A 24,841-nucleotide genomic window follows, 5' to 3' on the forward strand; every position below is an offset into this window, starting at 1 on the left:
AAGCAGGAATATTCCATATGCCCAAATATGAACATGGAGTTTGGGGAAAATAGACGTTGACATTTGGGAGTTGTAGTTGCTGGCAGGGGCGGTTCAACCCATTATGCAAAGTAAGCATTTGCAGTATAGTTGATTTTGCCTAGGGGCGCTCTTGACATATACGAGTTGTAGTTACTGGGATGTATAGTTCACCTACAATCAAAGAGCATTCTGAACTTCACCAATGATGGAATTAAACCAAATATGGCACACAGAACTCCCACGACGAACAGAAAATATGTATCAGTGATTGGTTGGGGAGGGGCACCAAAATATTGTTTGCTTACCATTGAAAATTACCTAGGGCTGCCTCTGGTTGCTGGGGGAGTCTCTCATTTGGTATCAGCCATTGAGTGAAGTTCTGGATTTGAGCCTGCCACTTTTGGACTCTCGCTTGCTGAGGTGTTCCAGCGAGTGTCTCTGTAGATCTTAGAAAACTATTTCTTGATTTAAGTAGTTGACGTGCTGGCTGATACCCAAACAAGGGATGGGCTGGAGATGTCTCTGCCTTGGTCCTTTCACTATTGGCTGCTACTTCCCGGTGGATGTCAGGTGGTGCAATACTGGCTAGACAGTGTCATTTCTCCAGTGGTGTAGGGCACAGTAATAGGCAGTAAGGCCACCTAGAGCTTCGGAGAGCTTCTGTTCAACCATCTCAAAGCTCCCTGTTTGAGCAGTGATGGTACGATCGTCAGCATAGATGAAACTCTCTGTCCCTTCTGGCAGTGGCTGGTCATTTGTGTAGATGTTGAACATAGATGGAGCAAGCATGCTCTCCTGAGGCAGGCCGTTCTTCTGTTTCCGCCATCTCCTTCTCTGGCCCTGGAACTCAACAAAGAAGCTCCTGTTTTGCAGCAGGTTTCCTATGAGGCGGGTGAGGTGGTAGTCCTTTGTGATATTATACATTTTTCTCAAGAGGAAGCGGTGGTTTACAGTCTCATAAGCCTCTGAGACGTCTATGGAGACAACTCCTATGATCTGCTGCCTTTTAAAGCCATCTTCTGTGTGCTGAGTCAGGTTCAGCACTTGCTATGTGCAGCTTTTGCCTTTCCTGAAACCAGCTTGCAGTATCGGAAACCTCATAACACTCTGAAGCTGAGAGAGTGTGACTTGTCCATAGTTCGGTGGGAATCCAAACCTTGGTCTCCTATCCCATGATCCATTGCTCAACTCGCTTACTTAGGCGATCCTTCGTAGTCCAAGGATGATGGTCCTCCAAGGTCGGTGTTCTGTCGGTGGGTCCGTAGATTACTCTGGAGCCCTATTCTTGACCTGCATCTTCTCCCACAGTGAGGGCATCAGTTTCCAGGTGGAAGGTGGTCCCGGTCGGGGTTGGCTCGATGCACCTTCCTCTTGGCACGTTTCTCTCTTTCGCCCTCCATTCGTGCCTCTTCAAATTCTGCAGCACTTCTGGTCATAGCTGTCCTCCAGCTGGAGTGCTCAAGGGCCAGGGCTTCCCAGTTCTCAGTGTCTATGCCAGAGTTTTTAAGGTTGGCTTTGAGCCCATCTTTCAATCTCTTTTCTTGTCCACCAACATTTATTATTATTATTATTATTATTATTATTATTATTATTATTCCGTTTTCCGTTCTTGAATTTGGAGTAGAGCAACTGCTTTGGGGGATGGTGGTCGGGCATCTGGACAACGTGTCTGGTCCAGTGGAGTTGATGGCGGAGGACCATCGCTTCAGTGCTGGTGGTCTTTGCTTCTTCCAGCACACTGACGTTTGTCCGCTTGTCTTCCGAAGATATTTGCAGGATTTTTTGGAGGCAGCGCTGATGGAATCGTTCCAGGAGTTGCATGTGAGGTCTGTAGACAGTCCACGTTTCGTAGGCGTAAAGCAGGGTTGGGGGGACAATTTGTTTATTATTTATTTACAGCATTTATATTCCGCCCTTCTTACCCCGCAGGGGACTCAGGGCGGATTATAGTGTACACATATATGGCAGACATTCAATGCCAATTTTGACATACAACATATACAGACATACACATCGGCTATTTAACTTTTTCTGGCTGCCAGGGGAGCTGTCGCTTTCATTGTCCATCTGCGACACTGATGAAGTACTTCCGCATTCCCCGCATGCTTTTTGCTGGAGTGCTTACTGGAGTCTTTTTTTTATGGCCTCATAAATTAGTTAATTTAGCCTCCCCACACTTTAAGGTGGTACCTAATTTTCCTACCTGACAGATGCAACTGCCTTTTGGGTTGCAAAGGTCGACAACAGGCTACACAATTGGTTGGAAACCCACTCCAATCCGGGCTGGCTTTGAACTCATGACCTTTTGGTCAGAGTGATCTTAATGCAGCTGACACTCAGCCAGCTGCGCCACAATCCCGGTGCAATAGCTTTGTAAACAAGCACCTTGGTATCCCAACGGATGTCCCGGTCCTCAAACACTCTCTGCTTCATTTGGAAAAATGCTGCACTTGCAGAGCTCAGGCGGTGTTGTATTTTGGTGTCGAATGTTGGCTTTTGTGGAGAGGTGGCTGCCAAGGGAGCAGAAATGGTCAACATTTTCTAATGTTACACCATTAAGCTGTATCTCTGGCATTTGAGATAACCCAACCCGCAATACCACACTGGCTCCTATGCTGAATGCGACCGGGATATTTTTAGGGAGTTCCCAGGGTACTGTACATGAAATTGTATGCATCTGCCAGCTAATTTACAGCATCCAGTGTGAAATCAAGCATTTAGAAATAATGGAACAGCTGTTCCGAATGTCATTCATGCATCCCTACGGAACGCAGCTGGTTTTCAGGAGGGAATGTGGTCTGTGGCGAGGACTGAAGGGTCCATCGCGTGCGTCAATTGCTGCTCAGTAGTGCCCGATATTAATTATTCGCTTAGTTTCATGCAGGAAAGGATAATATGTTTCTTGGTATTGAGTCTTCCTCCTGCCCAGAGCATGGCTCTGCATCCAAGACTATTTTTGCGATGCTAAAACACAATTAGCCATTTCATCACGATTCTGTTCAATTTCATGCTTCCTGGCAGACACACGCCACATGAATCCGTTTCTCTCCTCTCTGCCTCTGCGACAGTCATCAAATCTTCATCTGACATTAGGACTGCAAACCTTGACAGTAAGTCTCACTGAACTAAGAGGAGCTTCCATCTAAATATGCATAAGATTGGAATATAATATTGTGATCTTAGGCACATTTACTCAGAAGGAAGCTGCACTTCATTCACTAGGACTTGCTGCAAAGTGAGCAAAGAGGTCCAAACAGAAATTGGTACCTCATAGGCTGGTTGAGAAGTCCAAATAGGTTCAACTTTTATGGCCAACTTCATCTTGTCATGTAGGATGAGCGAGAGGTTTCTAGATTCACCTTCCATGGTAATTTTATCATCATGTTGAAGGGCCTAGAGATTTCTAGAGCCAACTTCTATGGTCAACTTCATCTAGTCATGCTGGAAGGTCTTCTAGAGTCACCTACGCTCTACTTCATCTAGTCACGCTAGAGAGCCTAGAGATTTCTAGCATTGCCTTCTATAGTCAACTTCATCTATTCATGCTGGAAGGTCTTCTAGAGTCACCTTCTACAGTCTATTTTATCTAGTCACGCTAGAGAGCCTAGAGATTTCTAGAGTCGCCTTCTATGATCAACTTCATCTAGTCACGCTGGAGGGCTTAAAGATTTCTAGAGTTGCTTTCTATGATCAACTTCATCTAGTCATGCTGGAAGGTCTTCTAGAGTCACCTTCTACAGTCTATTTTATCTAGTCACGCTAGAGAGCCTAGAGATTTCTAGAGTTGCCTTCTATGATCAACTTCATCCAGTCATGCTGGAGGGTCTAGAGATTTCTAGAGTCGCCTTCTATGATCAACTTCATCTAGTCATGCTGGAAGGTCTTCTAGAGTCACCTTCCATGGTCTACTTTATCTAGTCATGCTAGTGAGCCTAGAGATTTCTAGCATTGCCTTCTATAGTCAACTTCATCCAGTCATGCTGGAGGGTCTAGAGATTTCTAGAGTTGCCTTCTATAGTCAACTTCATCCAGTCATGCTGGATGGTCTAGAGATTTCTAGAGTTGCCTTCTATAGTCAACTTCATCCAGTCATGCTGGAGGGTCTAGAGATTTCTAGAGTTGCCTTCTATAGTCAACTTCATCCAGTCATGCTGGATGGTCTAGAGATTTCTAGAGTTGCCTTCTATAGTCAACTTCATCCAGTCATGCTGGAGGGTCTAGAGATTTCTAAAGTTGCCTTCTATGATCAACTTCATCTAGTCATGCTGGAAGGTCTTCTAGAGTCACCTTCTATGGTCTACTTTATCTAGTCACACTAGAGAACCTAGAGATTTCTAGCATTGCCTTCTATAGTCAACTTCATCTAGTCATGCTGGAGGGTCGAGAGATTTCTAGAGTCACCTTCTATGGTCAACTTCATCTAGTCACGCTGGAGGGCTTAAAGATTTCTAGAGTAACCTTCTATGGTCAACTTCATCTAGTCTCGCTGGAGGGCTTAAAGATATCTAGAGTTGCCTTCTATGATCCACTTCATCTAGTCATGCTGGAGGGTCTAGAGACTTCTAGAGTCACCTCCTATGATCAACTTCATCGAGTCATGCTGAAGAGTCTAGAGACTTCTAGAGCGGACTTCTATGGTCAACAACAAACAAGTCCAATTCTATGGTCAACATCTAGTCATGCTGGAGGGCATAGAGATTTCTAGAGTCCATTTCTATGGTCAATGTCATCTACTCATGCTGGAGAGTCTAGGGACTTCTAAAATTCTATGGTTAACTTCATCTAGTCATGATGGAGGGCCACAAGACTTCTAGAGTCCACTTTTATGGTCAAAGTCATCTACTCATGCTGGAGAGACTAGAGACTTCTAGAGTCACCTTTTATGATAACTTCATCATCATGCTGAAGAGCCTAGAGCAGTGGTTCCTAACTTGTGGGTCCCCGGGTGTTTCGAACTACAACTCCCAGAAATCCCAGCCAGTTTACCAGCTGTTAGGATTTCTGGGAGTTGAAGGCCAAAACATCTGGGGAGAGACCAACAGGTTGAGAATGACTAGCCTAGAGACTTCTTGAGCCAACTTCTATAGTCAACTTCATCTAGTCATGCTGAAGGGCCTAGAGACTTCTAGAGCTGATTTCTATGGTCAACAACAGACAAGTCCAATTCTATGGTCAACATCTAAAAATGCTGGAAGGCCTAGAGACTTCTAGAGCTGACTTCTATGGTCAATAAACAGACAAGTCTAATTATATGGTCAACACCTAGTAACGCTGGAGGGCCTAGAGACTTCAAGAATCCAATTCTATGGTCAACTTCATCTAGTCATGTTGGAGGGCCACGAGACTTCTAGAGTCCACTTTTATGGTCGAAGTCATCTACTCAAGCTGGAGAGACTAGAGACTTCTAGAGCTGACTTCTATGGTCAACAACAGACAAGTCCAATTCTATGGTTAACTTCATCTAATCATGCTGGAAGGCCTAGAGACTTCTAGAGCTGACTTCTATGGTCAACAACAGACAATTCTATGGTCCATACCTAGTAACGCTGGAGGGTCTAGAGAAAACTAGAATCCAATTCTATGGTCAACTTCATCTAGTCATGCTGGAGGACCACAAGACTTCTAGAGTCCATTTTTATGGTCAAAGTCATCTACTCAAGCTGGAAACACTAGAGACTTCTAGAGCCAACTTCTATGGTCAACTTCATCTAGTCATGTTGGAGGGCTATGAGACTTCTAGAATCCACTTTTATGGTCAAAGTCACCTACCCAAGCTGGAGAGACTAGAGACTTCTAGAGCTGACTTTTATGGTCAATAAACAGACAAGTCTAATTCTATGGTCAACACCTAGTAATGCTGGAGTGCCTAGAGACTTCAAGAATCCAATTCTATGGTCAACTTCATCTAGTCATGTTGGAGGGCCACAAGACTTCTAGAGTCCATTTTTATGGTCAAAGTCATCTACTCAAGCTGGAGAGACTAGAGACTTCTAGAGCCAACTTCTATGGTCAACAACAGACAAGTCCAATTCTATGGTCAACATCTAGAAATGCTGGAGGGCCTAGAGCAGTGGTTCTCAACCTGGGGTCCACAGATGTTTTTGGCCTACAACTCCCAGAAATCCCAACCAATTAATCAGCTGTTAGGATTTCTGGGAGTTGAAGGCCAAAAACATATGGGGACCCCAGATTGAGAACCACTGGCCTAGAGACTTCTAGAGCCGACTTCTATAGTCAACAAACAGACAAGTCTAATTCTATGGTCAACACCTAGTAATGCTGGAGGGCCCAGAGACTTCTGGAATCCAATTCTATGGACAACTTCATCTAGTCATGTTGGAGGGCCACGAGACTTCTAGAGTCTACTTTAAAGGTCAAAGTCATCTACTCAAGCTGGAGAAACTAGAGACTTCTAGAGCCAACTTCTATGGTCAACTTCATCTAGTCATGTTGGAGGGCCAAGAGACTTCTAGAGTCCACTTTTATGGTCAATGTCATCTACTTAAGCTGGAGAGACTAGAGACTTCTAGAGCCAACTTCTATGGTCAACTTCATATAGTCATGTTGGAGAGCCTAGAGAGTTTTAGGGTCAACTTCTACATTCAGCCTAGGTCTCCTGCCTTCAGAAGTGACCTCCACTCTACTGTGTGGCCCAAAAGGTCCCACCATGGCCTTTGAAAAGCTTCATTGCATTAGAGGAGAGAGTTTTGGCCTTTAATTCAGACGAGGGCTCCTCCAAAGAGGGAATCTGGCAGTCAGGCGTGATTGATAATGATCCAAAGGTTTCCCGTGCTTCTGATAAGTGAAAAAAAAAAACACTTGTCTGTTTGTTTGGCACCCTACTCAACAATTCTATGAATTCTATTGTGACAGTAAGAGGATTTGGTAATGAACGGGATGAGAGCCAATAAACCGAGGCTGGATCTTGGCACGAGAGCATCGTTGTGAATCGACAGATCTTGGGAGAGACTTTCTCAGGTTTCCATTCCACTCCTCGCCCACCAAGAACGGTTTCTCTGAGTGGAAGCACTGAGTTTTATCACTAGTGGTCCAGGTAGTTGTGGCGAACAGAGAAGGACCATTTCCAGCTTTGATTGATTTGACAACTGCATCCATTTCTGGGAAGTGATGTTCTGGCCACAGTGGTCCATGTTCTGTCCAATCCTTGGCTGGTTCACAGGAATGCATTATCCCTGGCATTCTTGTTGAAGGAGATTGAGAGGTGCCAATTAGGGCAAGGCTCCGCTGCCAGAATTTTCCTAATTCTAGGTATTTATTTTCCAAATTTGTATGACTGCATTATAAGACAAGTTCTCTAGGGAGCTAAGAAAGGCAACTACAAACCCCAACATCCAGCCATGTTAGTTAAAGTGGAATCAAACTACAATAATTCTACTGTGCAGTCAGATGCACCCTTAGAGTGCACGTGTTCGGAGTAAGTTACTTTGCAAATTATTGTAACCTGAGCAAATAAGTATTACTTACTTAGGTGATCCCTCATAGCCTGAAAATGATGGTCCTCCAAGTGTAGTGACTTTGTGGTGAGTCTACAGGTGGCTGTGGAGCCCAATTCTTGATCTTCATGTTCTTCCACAGTGAGGGCATTGGTTTCCAGGTAGAAGGCAGTCCCGGTCAGGGTTGGATTGACATGCCTTCCTCGTGGCAAGTTTCTCCCTTTCGCCCTCCATTCGTGCCACTTCGAATTCCCCAGCACTGCTGGCCACAGCTGACCTCCAGTTGGAGCACTCAAGGGCCAGGGCTTCCCAATTCTTGGTGTCTATGCTACCGTTTTTAGCTTTAACCCCATCTTTAAATCTCTGTTCAGCAGTGGAACTCTCTGCCCCAGAGTGTGATGGAGGCTCCTTCTTTGGAGGCTTTTACACAGAGGTTGGATGGCCATCTGTCGAGGATGCTTTGAATGCGATTTTCCTGCTTCTTGGCAGAATGGGATTGGACTGGATGGCCCAACAGGTCTCTTCCAACTAGGATTCTATGATTCTATGATCCTGTCCACCAACATTATGTTTTCCATTCTCAAGTTGAGAGTATAGTAACTACTTTGGAAGACAATGATCTTTGGGCATTCGGACAACATGGCATTCAGTCCAGCGGAGTTGAAACTAGACAAGTGAGATGTGTTGTCGAAGGTTTTCATGGCTGGAATCACTGGGTTGCTGTGAGTTTTCCTGGCCGTCTGAGCATTTTCCAGAAGCATTCCCTCCTGACGTTTCTCCCATATCTATGGCAGGCATCCTCAGAGGTTGTGAGGTCTGTTGGAAACTAGGCAAGTGAGATGTGTTGTCAAAGGTTTTCATGGCTGGAATCACTGGGTTGCTGTGAGTTTTCCTTGCTGTCTGAGCATTTTCCAGAAGCATTCTCTCCTGATGTTTCTCCCACATCTATGGCAGGCATCCTCAGAGGTTGAGAGGTCTGTTGGAAACTAGGCAAGTGAGATATGTCATCGAAGGTTTTCATGGCTGGAATCACTGGGTTGCTGTGAGTTTTCCTGGCTGTCTGAGCATGTTCCAGAAGCATTCTCTCCTGATGTTTCTCCCACATCTATGGCAGGCATACTCAGAGGTTGTGAGGTCTGTTTAGAAACTAGGCAAGTGAGATGTGTCATCGAAGGTTTTCATGGCTGGAATCACTGGGTTGCTGTGTTTTCCTGGCTGTCTGGCCATGTTCCAGAAGCATTCTCTCCTGACGTTTCTCCCATATCTATGGCAGGCATCCTCAGAGGTTGAGAGGTCTGTTGGAAACTAGACAAGTGAGATGTGTTGTCGAAGGTTTTCATGGCTGGAATCACTGGGTTGCTGTGAGTTTTCCTGGCCGTCTGAGCATTTTCCAGAAGCATTCCCTCCTGATGTTTCTCCCACATCTATGGCAGGCATACTCAGAGGTTGTGAGGTCTGTTTAGAAACTAGGCAAGTGAGATGTGTCATCGAAGGCTTTCATGGCTAGAATCACTGGGTTGCTGTGTTTTCCTGGCTGTCTGGCCATGTTCCAGAAGCATTCTCTCCTGACGTTTCTCCCATATCTATGGCAGGCATCCTCAGAGGTTGTGAGGTCTGTTGGAAACTAGGCAAGTGAGATGTGTTGTCGAAGGTTTTCATGGCTGGAATCACTGGGTTGCTGTGAGTTTTCCTGGCTGTCTGAGCATGTTCCAGAAGCATTCTCTCCTGATGTTTCTCCCACATCTATGGCAGGCATCCTCAGAGGTTGAGAGGTCTGTTGGAAACTAGGCAAGTGAGATGTGTTGTCGAAGGTTTTCATGGCTGGAATCACTGGGTTGCTGTGAGTTTTCCTGGCCGTCTGAGCATTTTCCAGAAGCATTCCCTCCTGATGTTTCTCCCACATCTATGGCAGGCATACTCAGAGGTTGTGAGGTCTGTTTAGAAACTAGGCAAGTGAGATGTGTCATCGAAGGTTTTCATGGCTAGAATCACTGGGTTGCTGTGTTTTCCTGGCTGTCTGGCCATGTTCCAGAAGCATTCTCTCCTGACGTTTCTCCCATATCTATGGCAGGCATCCTCAGAGGTTGTGAGGTCTGTTGGAAACTAGGCAAGTGAGATGTGTTGTCGAAGGTTTTCATGGCTGGAATCACTGGGTTGCTGTGAGTTTTCCTGGCTGTCTGAGCATGTTCCAGAAGCATTCTCTCCTGATGTTTCTCCCACATCTATGGCAGGCATCCTCAGAGGTTGAGAGGTCTGTTGGAAACTAGGCAAGTGAGATGTGTCGTTGAAGGTTTTCATGGCTGGAATCACTGAGTTGCTGTGAGTTTTCCTGGCTGTCTGAGCATGTTCCAGAAGCATTCTCTCCTGATGTTTCTCCCACATCTATGGCAGGCATCCTCAGAGGTTGTGAGGTTTGTTGGAAACTAGGAAAATTGGGTTTGATGATGTTCAGGGTGAGAGAAAGAACTCTTGTCTATTTGAGGTAGGGGTGAATATTTCAATTGGCCATCTTGATTAGCACTGAATGGCCTTGCAGTGTCAGGGTTTGGCTTCTTACTGCTTGGGGTAATCCTTTGTTGGGAGGTGATTTGCTATCCCTTGTTGTTTCTTGTCTGGAATCTCCCTATTTTTGAGTGTCGTTCTTTATTTACTGTTATGATTTTAGATTTTTTTTTAAATACTGGTATCCAGATGGTGTTCATTAGATATTGATAAAATATTAGAAGAATGCCGGCGGAGATGGAACGATTACACAAGACAAGGACAGCGTTAGGCAAGATGTCTGCGGAACAAGAGCAGAAGGGCTACAGGATTAGTCATGGTCTCAACCAGGACTGCCATTGCGAAATCATTAATCAGCCAAATATCCCTCAAGAAGGATTCACAAAGAGCCCTTTCACACATTCGGGCTGTAATGTGGGTCAAATTGACCCGACACGCCATTGTCACGGAGAGAACATAAAGTTCTAGTTCACCTACATCCAGAAAGCACTGTGGACTCAAACAATGATAGTTCACCTATAATCAAAGAGCATTCTGAACTCCACCAATGAAGGAATTGAACCAAACTTGGCACACAGAAAATACTGGAAGGGTTTGTTGGGCATTGACCTTGAGTTTGGGAGATGTAGTTCACCTACATCCAGAAAGCACTGTGGACTCAAACAATGATAGTTCGCCTACAATCAAAGAGCATACTGAACTCCACCAATGAAGGAATTGAACCAAACTTGGCACACAGAAAATACTGGAAGGGTTTGTTGGGCATTGACCTTGAGTTTGGGAGTTGTAGTTCACCTACATCCAGAAAGCACTGTGGACCCAAACAATGATAGTTCACCTACAATCAAAGAGCATTCTGAACTCCACTAATGAAGGAACTGAATCAAACTTGGCACACAGAAAATACTGGAAGGGTTTGTTGGGCATTGACCTTGAGTTTGGGAGTTGTAGTTCACCTACATACAGAAAGCACTGTGGACTCAAACAATGATAGTTCACCTACAATCAAAGAGCACTCTGAACTCCATCAATGAAGGAACTGAACCGAACTTGGCACACAGAAAATACTGGAAGGGTTTGTTGGGCATTGACCTTGAGTTTGGGAGTTGTAGTTCACCTACATCCAGAAAGCACTGTGGACCCAAACAATGATAGTTCACCTACAATCAAAGAGCATTCTGAACTCCACCAACGAAGGAATTGAACCAAATTTGGCACACAGAAAATACTGGAAGGGTTTGATGGGCATTGACCTTGAGTTTGGGAGTTGCAGTTCACCTACATCCAGAGAGCACTGTGGACTCAAACAATGATGGCACAATATACTCAAATGGGAACACTAGTGGAGTTTGGGGGAAATAGACCTTGACATTTGAGAGTTGTAGTTGCTGGGATTTATAGTTCACCTACAATCAAAGAACATCCTGAACTCCACAATCGATGGAATTGAACCAAACATGGCACCCAGAACTCCCATGAACATGAGAAAATACTGAAAGGATTTGGTGGGCACTGACCTTGAGTTCTGGAGTTGTAGTTCATCTATACCCAGATAGCACTGTGGACTGAAACAATGATGGATCTGGACCAAACTTGGAATGGATTCCCAATATGCCCAAATGTCAACAGTGGTAGAGTTTGGGGGAAATAGATCTTGTCATTTGGGAGTTGTCGTTGCTGGGATTTATACTTCACCTACAAGAAAAGAACATTCTGAACTCCACCAACGATGAAATTGAATCAAACTTGGCACATAGAAGTCCCATGATCAACAGAAAATACTGGAAGGGTTTGGCGGGCATTGACCTTGAGCTTGGGAGTTGTAGTTCACCTATATCAGAAAGCACTGTGGACTCAAACAATGATGGATCTGGACCAAACTTGGAACAGATATTCAATATGCCCAAATGTCAACAGCGGTAGAGTTTGTCGAAAATAGACTGTGACATTTGGGAGTTGTAGTTCCTCGGATTTATAGTTCACCATTCCGATCTCCACTAACGATGAAATTGAGCCAAACCTGACACACAGAATAGTTTGGGAGTTGTAGTTCACCCATATCCAGAGAGCACTGCGGACACAAACAATGATGGATCTGGACAAAACTTGGCAAGAATACTCAATATACCATATGTGAACACTGGTGGAGTTTGGGGAAAATAGACCTTATCATTTGGGAGTTGTAGTTTCTGGGATTTATAGTTCACCAACAATAGAATTGGCAGATCTTTCTATACTGTAAACCTAACATAGTACATTACCTGTAGTGTGATATGTGATACGTGGTTGCAAGAAAAGCAGGGAAAGTCTTACGGCCCCATAAAGAGCAATAACCTTGTTATAGCCTCCCATTGCGTTGAAGATCTGGACAGTATCCCAGGAGCAGTTGTGCTACAATAAAATGCTTATGTCTGTGATGTATTACAAAGCTTTCTCTCATTTCGTAAGCAAAATAGCATTTTCCCTTAATGTTACAGCATTCTCAGGCACACCTTGGACATTGCTTCCATGTACTTTGACTAATGCATGTGCACACCCCTCAAACACCCGGCTCGCCAAATGACTGACGTACATTGCTAAATAGTTAGCTCATCTTCATGCCTTCTTGTCCACCCTTAATCAAACACAGATCACTTTAGCATGAAGATATGTGCACTGCGTCAATAGATCCCGGGTATCTCCCTAAGTCCCCGTTTAACACATTTTCACACTAGGATTTGCTGTCTTTCTAACCCAAGTTGTTATGACAAGATACATCAGGCCCTTTCTTGGCCTCGTCTGGAGTTTGGTGCGAAGATTGCTCTCAAATCCCTAAATCCATGAATGTTCGAGAGCCATTATAGTCAATGGCTTTTGTATATTATAAGGCCCTCGGTGGTGCAGTGGGTTAAACCGCTGAGCTGCTAAAAGTGTTGACCAAAAGGTTGCAGGTTCAAATCCGGGCGTGAGCTCCCGCTGTCAGCCCCAGCTTCTGCCAACCTAGCAGTTCAAAAAGATGCAAATGTGAGTAGATCAATAGGTACCGCTGTGGCGGGAAGGTAATGGTGCTCCATTCAGTTATGTTGGTCACATAACCTTGGAGGTGTCTATTTGTCCAGTGGTTTTTGAGTTATGTTAATCCCACAAACGAACACACATACACACACACTACTACTACTAGCCTACTAACTCCTCAAAGAAACACAGAGGTTGAGAGGAGGAAACCACCTTTGCGGAAAACCATGTGATTGGCTGACAAGGGAAAAAAACAGTGGATGGATGGATAGATAGATACACAGAAAGATAGATACACAGTAAGATAGATACATAGATAGATAGATAGATAGATAGATAGATAGATGGATGGATGGATGGATGGATGGATGGATACACAGAAAGATAGATACATAGATAGATGGGTAGATAGATAGATAGATAGATAGATAGATAGATAGATAGATAGATGATGGATGGATAGATGCTAAGAAAGACAGATACACAGAAAGATAGATACACAGAAAGATAGATACATAGATAGATGGATGGATAGATAGATGGATGGATGGATGGATGGTTAGATACACAGAAAGATAGATACACAGAAAGATAGATAGATAGATAGATAGATAGATAGATAGATACATACATACATACATACATACATACATAGATACACAGAAAGATAGATAGATAGATAGACAGACAGACAGATAGATAGATGGATGGATGGTTAGATACACAGAAAGACAGATACACAGAAAGATAGATACGTAGATAGATAGATAGATAGATAGATAGATAGATAGATAGATAGATAGATGGTGGATGGATGCTAAGAAAGACAGATACACAGAAAGATAGATAGTAGATAGATAGATAGATAGATAGATAGATAGATAGATACACAGAAAGATAGATACATAGATAGATAGACAGATAGATAGACAGAAAGATAGATACATAGATAGATGAATGGATAGATAGATAGATGGATGGATGGTTAGATACACAGAAAGATAGATACACAGAAAGATAGATAGATAGATAGATAGATAGATAGATAGATAGATACATACATACATACATAGATACACAGAAAGATAGATACATACATAGATAGATAGATAGATAGATAGATAGATAGATAGATAGATGATAGATAGATGGGTGGATACACAGAAAGATAGATACATAGATAGATGGATTGATAGATAGATAGATAGATAGATAGATAGATACACAGAAAGACAGATACATAGAAAGATAGATACGTAGATAGATGATAGATAGATAGATAGATAGATACACAGAAAGATAGATACACAGAAAGATGATAGAGAGATAGATAGATAGATAGATAGATGAGTAGTAAAGCTTGTTATCACATTGTGTATGTTTTCCTCTGGTTGATTGTCTCCAGATTTTATAGATGCCTCTTTGAATCACGGCTCAATAAACGACAGCAATCCGTTGACATGAGAAAACTGGTCTACGTGTAAGTAGTGGGCTCTCTGAGGAGGGAAAGTCTTTCGCTCTCGCTCTCGTAAAACCTGACGGTAATCAGGGCCAGGGATCTCTTTCTTGGTCCCACGAGACCTGCCCAGAGGCACCAAAGAGGCCGCGGGGACAGCTTTCTTTGTCTTTTTTCTGTGTAGCTACGGTTGCCAAAGCAGCATCCAAGGAAAACAAACTTTCAAAACATGAACTCGCTAAATTTAGCCTGAGTAAGTTTTTATGACTTTGGTTGACAGCGTGTCCACGTTGAAAGAACAGGATCATCTGCCTGGAGTGATTTTGGTGCAGCAACGATATAGATTATGGAGGCATGAAACAAAGCAAATCCTCTCTCGGATAAGACGTGATGAGCGCAAGGAGAGACCTGAATTTGCAAACGGATCTTGCCCGTCGTCCATTCAGCAGTGGACAGAGTTAGGACTTCATCAGTTGGAGGGAGGGAAAATGAGGGAAAGCGAGGGAAAACGTCTTTTTTACGTTCCATCTTTAAAGAAGACGGAGAATTTACTTATCCCCACCACGCAGGATCGCTTCCTCCTAGCTCCATCATCCACTTCAGTCCGTATATTGCGGTCAATAACTTTGGTCAATTACTGGTCTCAGCCATCATTCTGCAAAAGCCTCGTTCCACAGCCAGGTTTTCACTAGCTTCCTAAAGATCAGGAAGGAGGGGGCAGATCTGATCTCAATATCCATTTCCAATATAATAGTCTCGCTTATCCGACCTTCAATTATCCGACATTTCATTGTATCCGACGCTCTTAACCTCCATCATTTCCCCTTCAATTAAAGGAGTGCTCCCCAACTCTCTCTCCATTTCCAATACAATAGTCTTGCTTATCTGACCTTCACTTTTCCAACATTCTGTTGTATCCGATGCTCTTATCTTCCAGCATTTCCCCTTCAATTAAAGGAGTGCTCCCCAACTCCCTCTCCATTTCCAATACAATAGTCTCACTTATCCGACCTTCACTTATCCGACATTCCGTTGTATCTGACGCTCTTATCTGATGCCTGCATTTTCCTACAGTAGTTCCGCTTCAATTAAAAGAGCGTATGGACCACTCTGGCCAGATCCGGAATTGGGACCGGAAAATGAACAGCAGCCAGTGGAGCTCCTTAAACAGGAGGGTTGACCGCTCCGTGTAAGAAGCCCCAGTCAACAACCTGGCTGCCGCCCGTTGGATCAATTGAAATGTCCAGGCCGTTTTCAAGGGTAGCCCCACGTAGAGTGCATTACAGTAGTCCAATCTGGAGATGACTAAGGCATGGACCACTCTGGCCAGATCCGCCATCACGAGGTATGATCACAGTTGGCGCACGAGTCTTAATTGTGCAAAGGCCCTCCCGGCCACCGCCGACGCCTGAGCTTCAAGCTTAAGTGATGACTCCAAGAGGACTCCCAAACTGCGGACCTGTGACTTCAGGGGGAGCGCAACCCCATCCAACACAGGTTGCCACCCTATACCCCAATCTCATTTACAATCTACCAGGAGGACCTCTGTCTTGTCGGAATTGATTTTCAGCTTGTTCCTCCTCATCAAGATAGTCATAGCAGCCAGGCACTTGTTCAGCACCCGAGGGGCTTCCTTGGAGTTAGGTGGAAAAGAGTAGTAAGGTTGCTACGTTCAGCAAAGGACAAGAGGGATCCTCTCACCTCTGCAAGAGTCTACCATATACCATGCAGCTGTGGACAAGTCTACATGGGGACCACCAAACGCAGCGCCAAGACACGAATCAAGGAACATGCAAGGCACTGCAGACTACTTCAACCAGAGAAGTCAGCCATAGCAGATCACCTGATGAACCAGCCTGGACACAGCATATTATTTGAGAACACAGAAATGCTGGACCACTCTCACAACCACCATGTCAGACTACACAGAGAAGCCATTGAAATCCACAAGCATGTGGACAATTTCAACAGAAAGGAAGAGACCATGAAAATGAACAAAATCTGGCTGCCAGTATTAAAAAACTCTAAAATTACAACAGCAAAACAACAGAGAGGAAACAACCAGGCACATCTTAACACCTCTCAGCAAGATATTTTCCCAGGCTCAGCCAGGCCTTTAAATGCTAATGAAGGTGGTCAGCTGAAACATTCACACCTAGCTCCAGCAGAGAAGAGCTCTTTGCCCCACCCCAGCCATTCCACAGATATATAAACCCATTGTCCTAATTCCAACAGACCTCACTACCTCTGAGGATGCTTGCCATAGATGCAGGCGAAACGTCAGGAGAAATGCCTCTAGAATATGGCTCTATAGCTCGAAAAAACCCACAAGAACCTAGTAGTAGGGTTGCGTGTCATCTGCGTAGAGATGGCTTTGTGGATTTTTGGTTTCCTGACCTGTCTCCTGAACCTCTGGAATCCTGGAACCTTGAACCTTTGGACTGGCTTTTGACTGTGGTATAGACTCTTGATCCTTTGTTTATTGAACTCTCGGCATTTGACCACTGGACTGGACCCTTTGACTACGGTGCAGCTTTTGCTATCCATTTTTGTTTATTCTGTGGCTGAGTGCTATCTTTATATTTTATATTATGTCTTAACTTCCATTTTGCTATAGTTATGAAAAAAAAACCCATTCGTCAGATAGGATTTGCTGAATATGAACATAACTGGAAGTAGGTTCAGATGAAGTTCAACCTTGCCTTCAGCCCTATTGTCCACGTGGCACGTGTTAATCGGCCGAGCCAAACTGCAAACACCTTGGAGGGGAGGATTTTTTCAAGCTTGGAGTAAAGAAACAAGTGGAAGTGCTTTGTAAAACGAGAACACTTCCTCAGGGGAAGAAGTGTTTACCTTGTTAGTCTCTCCTAGCCCTTCATCACCTTCTCCCTACTAAGGACTCTTGCGGAGCAGTCTCTCCGTCTAAGATTTATTGCATTTGCTTCAGAGTCTCCGGAATTACTTTTTCAGCAGGATGCAATAAAAAAGGAAAAGCACAGCTCAGGGGAGTGGGAGATCCACGCATCCCCTTCCTACGGCAACGGGCGATCCCTTATTAGGCGATCCCTGGTTGGCCAAGTATGATAATAATCCAGGTTGGGTCCATAGATGACTGTGGAGCCCTATTCTTCATCTCTGAGGATGCTTGCCATAGATGCAGGCGAAACATCAGGAGAGAATGCCTCTAGACCATAGCTATATAGCCCGAAAAAACCTCTGAGGATGCTTGCCATAGATGCAGGCGAAACGTCAGGAGAGAATGCCTCTAGACCATGGCTATATAGCCCGAAAAAACCTCTGAGGATGCTTGCCATAGATGCAGGCGAAACGTCAGGAGAGAATGCCTCTAGACCATGGCCATATAGCCTGAAAAATCCTCTGAGGATGCTTTCCATAAATGCAGGCGAAACGTCAGGAGAGAATGCCTCTAGACCATGGCTATATCACCCGAAAAAAACCTCTGAGGATGCTTGCCATAGATGCAGGAGAAACGTCAGGAGAGAATGTCTCTAGACCATGGCCATATAGCCTGAAAAAACCTCTGAGGATGCTTGCCATAGATGCAGGCGAAACGTCAGGAGAGAATGCCTCTAGACCATGGCCATATAGCCCGAAAAAACCTCTGAGGATGCTTGCCATAGATGCAGGCGAAATGTCAGGAGAGAATGCCTCTAGACTATGGCCATATAGCCCGAAAAATCCTCTGAGGATGCTTGCCATAGATGCAGGCGAAACGTCAGGAGAGAATGCCTCTAGACCATGGCCATATAGCCCAAAAAATCCTCTGAGGATGCTTGCCATAGATGCACGCGAAACGTCAGGAGAGAATGCCTCTAGACCATGGCCATATAGCCCAAAAAATCCTCTGAGGATGCTTGCCATAGATGCACGCGAAACGTCAGGAGAGAATGCCTCTAGACCATGGCCATATAGCCCAAAAAATCCTCTGAGGATGCTTGCCATAGATGCAGGCGAAACGTCAGGAGAGAATGCCTCTAGACCATAGTCATATAGCCTGAAAAAAACTCTGAGGATGCTTGCCATAGATGCAGGCGAAACGTCAGGAGAGAATGCCTCTAGACCATAGTCATATAGCCTGAAAAAAACTCTGAGGATGCTTGCCATAGATGCAGGTGAAACGTCAGGAGAGAATGCCTCTAGACTATGGCCATATAGCCCGAAAAATCCTCTGAGGATGCTTGCCATAGATGCAGGCGAAACGTCAGGAGAGAATGCCTCTAGACCATGGCCATATAGCCTGAAAAAACCTACAACAACCCAATAATAATAATAATAATAATAATAATAATAATAATAATACTTTATTTATACCTCTCTCCATCTCCCCCAAGGGGACTCGGTGCAGCTCACATGAGGCCACGCCCATCAGTACAATACACAACAATATAACACAAGAACATAATAACACCAAAAATTAAAATATATGAAATGCAAAACAATGTAATAAGCGACACAACAATATAAAATCGGACTTGCCACAATTTATAATCCCCATTTACTGATTTAACTACTGGTAAAATGAGCTGCTAAACTTGCTGACCGAACGGTCGGCAGTTTAACTCCGGGGAGCAGGGTGAGCTTCTGCTGTTAGCCCCAGCTTCTGCCAACATGGCAGTTCAAAAACATGAAAATGTGAATAGAGTAATAGGTACTGCTTTTGCGGGACGGTAATGACATGCTGGCCAGATGATCTTGGAGGTGTCTGTGGACAATGCCGGCCCTTCGGCTTAGAAATGAAGAGAAGCGCCAGAGTCGGACACGACTGGACTTCACGTCAAAGGGAGACCTTTCCCTTTCCCTAAAATGATTTCCCTACTGGTGAAATGAAGGGCTTCCTGTCCAATAGAATCATAGAATCATAGAATCAAAGAGTTGGAAGAGACCTCATGGGCCATCCAGTCCAACCCCCTGCCAAGAAGCAGGAATATTGCATTCAAAGCAACCCTGACAGATGGCCATCCAGCCTCTGTTTAAAAGCTTCCAAAGAAGGAGCCTCCACCACACTCCAGAGCAGAGAGTTCCACTGCTGAACGGCTCTCACAGTCAGGAAGTTCTTTCTCATGTTCAGATGGAATATCCTCTTTTGTACTTTGAAGCCATTGTTCCATGTCCTAATCTCAGTGGAAGCAGAAAACAAGGTTGCTCCCTCCTCCCTGTGGCTTCCTCTCACATATTTATACATGGCTATCATATCTCCTCTCAGCCTTCTCTTCTTCAGGCTAAACATGCCCAGCTCCTTAAGCCGCTCCTCATAGGGCTTGTTCTCCAGACCCTTGATCATTTTAGTCGCCCTCCTCTGGACACATTCCAGCTTGTCAATATCTCTCTTGAATTGTGGTGCCCAGAATTGGACATAATACTCCAGGTGTGGTCTAACCAAAGCGGAATAGAGCATGGGGGGCATGACTTTCCTAGATCTAGACACTATGCTGCTATTGATGCAGGCCAAAATCCCACTGGCTTTTTTTTGCCGCCACATCACATTGTTGGCTCATGTTTAACTTGTTGTCCATGAGGACTCCAAGATCTTTTTCACATGTACTGCTCTCAAGCCAGGCATCGTCCCCCATTCTATATCTTTGCATTTCGTTTTTTCTGCCTAAGTGGAGTATCTTGCATTTGTCACCGTTGAACTTCATTTTGTTAATTTTGGCCAATCATCTCTCTAATCTGTCAAGATCGTTTTGAATTCTGCTCCTGTCCTCTGGAGTCCTTCTGTATCTTTGCATTTCGTTTTTCCTGCCAAAGTGGAGTATCTTGCATTTGTCCCTGTTGAACTTCATTTTGTTAATTTTGGCCAATCATCTCTCTAATCTGTCAAGATCGTTTTGAATTCTGCTCCTGTCCTCTGGAGTCCTTCTGTATCTTTGCATTTCGTTTTTCCTGCCAAAGTGGAGTATCTTGCATTTGTCCCTGTTGAACTTCATTTTGTTAATTTTGGCCAATCATCTCTCTAATCTGTCAAGATCATTTTGAATTCTGCTCCTGTCCTCTGGAGTCCTTCTGTATCTTTGCATTTCGTTTTTCCTGCCAAAGTGGAGTATCTTGCATTCGTCCCTGTTGAACTTCATTTTGTTAATTTTGGCCAATCATCTCTCTAATCTGTCAAGATCGTTTTGAATTCTGCTCCTGTCCTCTGGAGTCCTTCTGTATCTTTGCATTTCGTTTTTCCTGCCAAAGTGGAGTATCTTGCATTTGTCCCTGTTGAACTTCATTTTGTTAGCTTTGGCCATTCATCTCTCTAATCTGTCAAGATCGTTTTGAATCCTGCTCCTGTCCTCTGGAGTATTGGCTATCCCTCCCAATTTGGTGTTGTCTGCAAACTTGATGATCATGCCTTCTACCCCTTCATCTAAGTAATTAATAAAGATGTTGAACGATTTAATGTATTGGGTCTGAGCGGCCTTTGTTTGGAGGCGATGCCATGGAGTCCCGTCAAGGCTGTCCGTGGATGTGTCGTGGCATTTTTATGACAAGGTTCCCAGTAAAGTGAGATCCTTTTGCAAACAAACGTGACTCATCCTGTCATTTCTCAGATAGAAAGATTATTTCCTACACAGCATAACAAAATGTTTCTCAGAGACAATCCGTTGCTGCTGGAGGTTTCGGTGACGTCGTCATATAATTATTATATTATTTTTTTTGCATCAGTTTAGCGTGCCTGTTTGTGATGCAAAACCGAGAAATCTAGTTTGTATGAGCCGTTACCATGGCTGCGCATCTCAAATGAAAGCCGCTCGAAGGACAGGTAAGAGACTTTAAAAAAATGCAACAAACTGATTGTATCTACTAGAATTCTGGAAGGTGCTTGAAGCCCACTCTGGAACATGCAACACATAATTGTCCTTCTTTAGGGGTCCCTTTCAAATCTATGATACTATATCTCTCTGTGTGTGAATCATATTTATTATATGACTCAGGGCGGCTTACAAACAAAGGCACAAATTCGATGCCTGTCATATATAAAACAGTATATATAAAACAGTATAAACATTTAGCAGCATTAAAACATATCACTACATAATATAATAAAACAATTTCATGCACAGTGAAATTCAGAGTTCCGAAATGTCCATTCATTCCAACAATTCCTGCTCATCAATGGGTCCTTATTTTAGCTGCCAGAATGTCCAAAAGCTTGGTCCCAGATCCAGGTCTTCAGTTTTTTTCTGAACGACAGAAGGGAGGTCGCTGATCTGATCTCCCCGGGGAGTGAGTTCCATAGGTGAGGGGCCACCACCGAGAAGGCCCTGCTCCTCGTCCCCGCCAGCCTCGCTTGAGATAGAGGCGGGGTCGAGAGCAGGGCCTCCCCAGATGATCTTAAACTCCGAGGTGGGACGTAGAGGGAGATCCGTTCGGACAAATACACTGGGCCGGAACCGTATAGGGTTTTGTAGGTTAAAACCAGCACTTTGAATTGTGCTCGGAATTGGATCGGCAGCCAGTGGAGCTGGCATAACAGGGGGGTGGTATGCTCCCTGTATGACGCCCTGGTGAGCAATCTGGCTGCTTCTCGCTGGACTAATTGTAGTTTCCGAGCAGTCTTCAAAGGCAACCCCACGTAGAGTGCGTTGCAGTAATCCAACCGGGATGTGACAAGAGCGTGGACCACCGTGGCCAGATCTGACTTCCCAAGGTACGGGCGCAGCTGGCGCACAAGTTTTAATTGTGCGAAAGCTCTCCCGGCCACCGTTGAGACCTGGGGTTCCAGGCTCAGCGATGAGTCCAGGATCACTCCCAAGCTGCGAACCTGCGTCTATCTATCTATCTATCTATCTATCTATCTATCTATCTATCTATCTATCTATCTATATCTATGGCTGGACGGCTCTTTGTCAGGAGGGCTTTGATTACATTTTCTTGCCCTGGTGAAGGGAGTTGGACTGGATGGCCTTGAGTATTTTCTGTTGGTCATGGGGGTTCTGTGTGGGAGGTTTGGCCCAATTCTGTCGTTGGTAGGGTTCAGAACACTCTTTGATTGTAGGTGAACTATAAATCCCAGTAACTACAACTCCCAAATGTCAAGGTCTATTTCCCCCCAAACTCCATCTGTGTTCATATTTGGACATATGGAATATTCGTGCCAAGTTTGGTCCAGATCCATCATTGTTTGAGTCCATGGTAGTCTCTGGATGTAGGTGAACTACAACTCCCAAACTCAAGGTCAATGGTAACCAAACCCTTCCAGTATTTTATGTTGGTCATGGGAGTTCTGTGTGCCAAGTTTGGTTCAATTCCATCGTTAATGGAGTTCAGAATGGTGGGAAGTTTAGCCCAATTCTGTCGTTCGTGGGGTTCAGAATGCTCTTTGATTGTAGGTGAACTATACATTCCAACAATTACAACTCCCAAATGACAAAATCATAATTTTTTGAGTGATGGTCTCTCCTTGTGTTGTGAGACGTTTTGTTGCCAAATTTGGTGTGATATCATTCATTGGTTCTTTTGTTTTTAAGGTACTCATTATGCACAGAGCATACACACACACACACACACACACATACATACACACAGCTCTCTAGGGCAAGTCTGAATTGAAAATATTTCCTCCCAAAGCAGCATTAGATATTATTTATGCCATCGCTTTTTATGTTACTGATGCAAATTATGTTACTGGTGCAAATTAAACCTGATGATTTGAAAACCGGTATTCTGATTCCCAATCTTTGCATTGAGAATCTAAAATAGCGTTTTTCAACCTGGGGGTTGCGACCGCTGGGGGTGTCGCGAAGGAGTGTCAGAGGAGTCACCAAAGACCACCAGAAAACTGGAGCTTGGCAAAAACTTGGTACACAAAACAAAGAACGCTTGAAAGCAAGACCGTCTTGAAATTCCAACGTTGACCCAACTGAGGCAACTCTTTCCCATGAAGCAATATAAAGCTTTTCTAGATCCTAAACTGAAAGGAAATAATTTCTCTTGACCATATACCCAGATAAGGGTTGCTTATCTCTCTTTTCCTGTAAACCAGTGTTTGTCAACCTGGGGATCGGGACCCCTGGGGGGTTGCAAGAGGGTGTCAGAGGGGTCGCCAAATACTATCAGAAAACACAGTGTTTTCTGTTGGCCATGGAGGTTCTGTGTGCCAAATTTGGTTCAATTCCACCATTGGTGGAGTTCAGAATGCTCTTTGATTGTAGGTGAACTATAAATCCCAGGAACTACATCTCCCAAATGTTGAGGTCTATTTCCCCCAAACTTCACCAGTGTTCACATTTGGGCATGTTGAGTGTTTGTGCCATGTTTGGTCCAGATCCATCATTCCTTCGCCTTCCCATTTGCACACCAGCTTACAAGAATTAGGAAATCTGGGGATGTCCCTGAGCCCCAAGGAGTGTGACTTAGAAGCGGTTCCGTTCAGTGTTATTGTGATTGGAAAGAGTTTCTGTCGTAAGAAGTAAATAATACATTTGAGCAGCGACGTGACATTTTTGGGGAAGATTTCCACTAAGCCTGAGTTGGGTATTATTTGTGCCAAACAGGTGCGGGGAAAGTGCCGCTGCAGATCATGCCGCTCGTCTGTATTTTTCCTTTGGCTGAGCAAAGTTCAAACCATCCTCCCCGTGAGGCCTGGAAGCCGTGCACACCGGAGCAGGAGGAGGAGGAGGAGGAGGAGGAGAAAAAGGAACTCCCCGTGGAGGTGGTTGTACCTCAAGGTGCAATATTTGGAGAGGGGTGTTTTTAGAAACACAGAAGGTTGCCGAACAGCATGGCGCTGCTCCACGGCTTGCCGCCATCTGTGCCTCCCATCCGCCCGCATTCCACATTTGGAAGGCAGTCTTCATCTATATATATAGGTTAATGATCTAGTGCAAATCTCTTCTCTTGTTGCATTCACATTATTATTCCTAAAAACATGTGAAGGAGCCAAGATAATGAGATAATCTATATAAATAAAAATGTAATGTTCGTTTGTGGGATTAACACACTCAAAAACCACTGGATGAATTGACACCAAATTTGGGCACAATGCACCTAACAACTCAATGTATGTCCTTCACTAAAAAAAATGATTTTGTCATTTGCGAGTTGTAGTTGCTGGGATTTATAGTTCACCTACAATCAAAGAGCATTCTAAACTTAACCAATGATGGAATTAGGTCAAACCTAGCACACAGGACTCCCATAAGCTTGGGTGTGACCCTGGACTCATCGCTGAGCCTGGAACCCCAGGTTTCGGCGGTGACCAGGGGAGCATTTGCACAGCTAAAGCTTGTGCGCCAGCTGCGCCCGTACCTTGGGAAGTCTGACTTGGCCACGGCAGTCCACGCTCTGGTTACATCCCGTTTAGACTACTGCAACGCTCTCTACGTGGGGTTGCCTTTGAAGACAGCTCGGAAGCTCCAACTAGTCCAACGCTCGGCAGCCATGATTTTAACAGGAGCGGAGCGCA

The 24,841-nt window shown here is 44.4% G+C and overlaps 1 protein-coding gene across 6 annotated transcripts in view; it reads left to right on the forward strand.

Moving 5' to 3' along the window:
* The window catches only part of NRG4 (neuregulin 4), a 141,133-nt gene that overhangs the window by 63,964 nt on the left and 52,328 nt on the right, over positions 1-24,841 (forward strand). For 2 of the 6 annotated variants that reach the window (XM_067471286.1, XM_067471282.1), the window contains exon 2: positions 21,100-21,196. The exons of 3 other annotated variants lie outside the window; for them this stretch is intronic. The gene's annotated coding sequence lies outside the window, so the exon portion shown is untranslated. The remainder of the gene's footprint in view (positions 1-21,099; positions 21,197-24,841) is intronic. One more of the 6 variants, XM_067471283.1, reaches the window with a different exon arrangement.

The sequence above is a fragment of the Anolis sagrei genome, chromosome 9 (genome assembly GCF_037176765.1).
Source record: "Anolis sagrei isolate rAnoSag1 chromosome 9, rAnoSag1.mat, whole genome shotgun sequence".
Lineage (NCBI taxonomy): Eukaryota > Metazoa > Chordata > Lepidosauria > Squamata > Dactyloidae > Anolis > Anolis sagrei.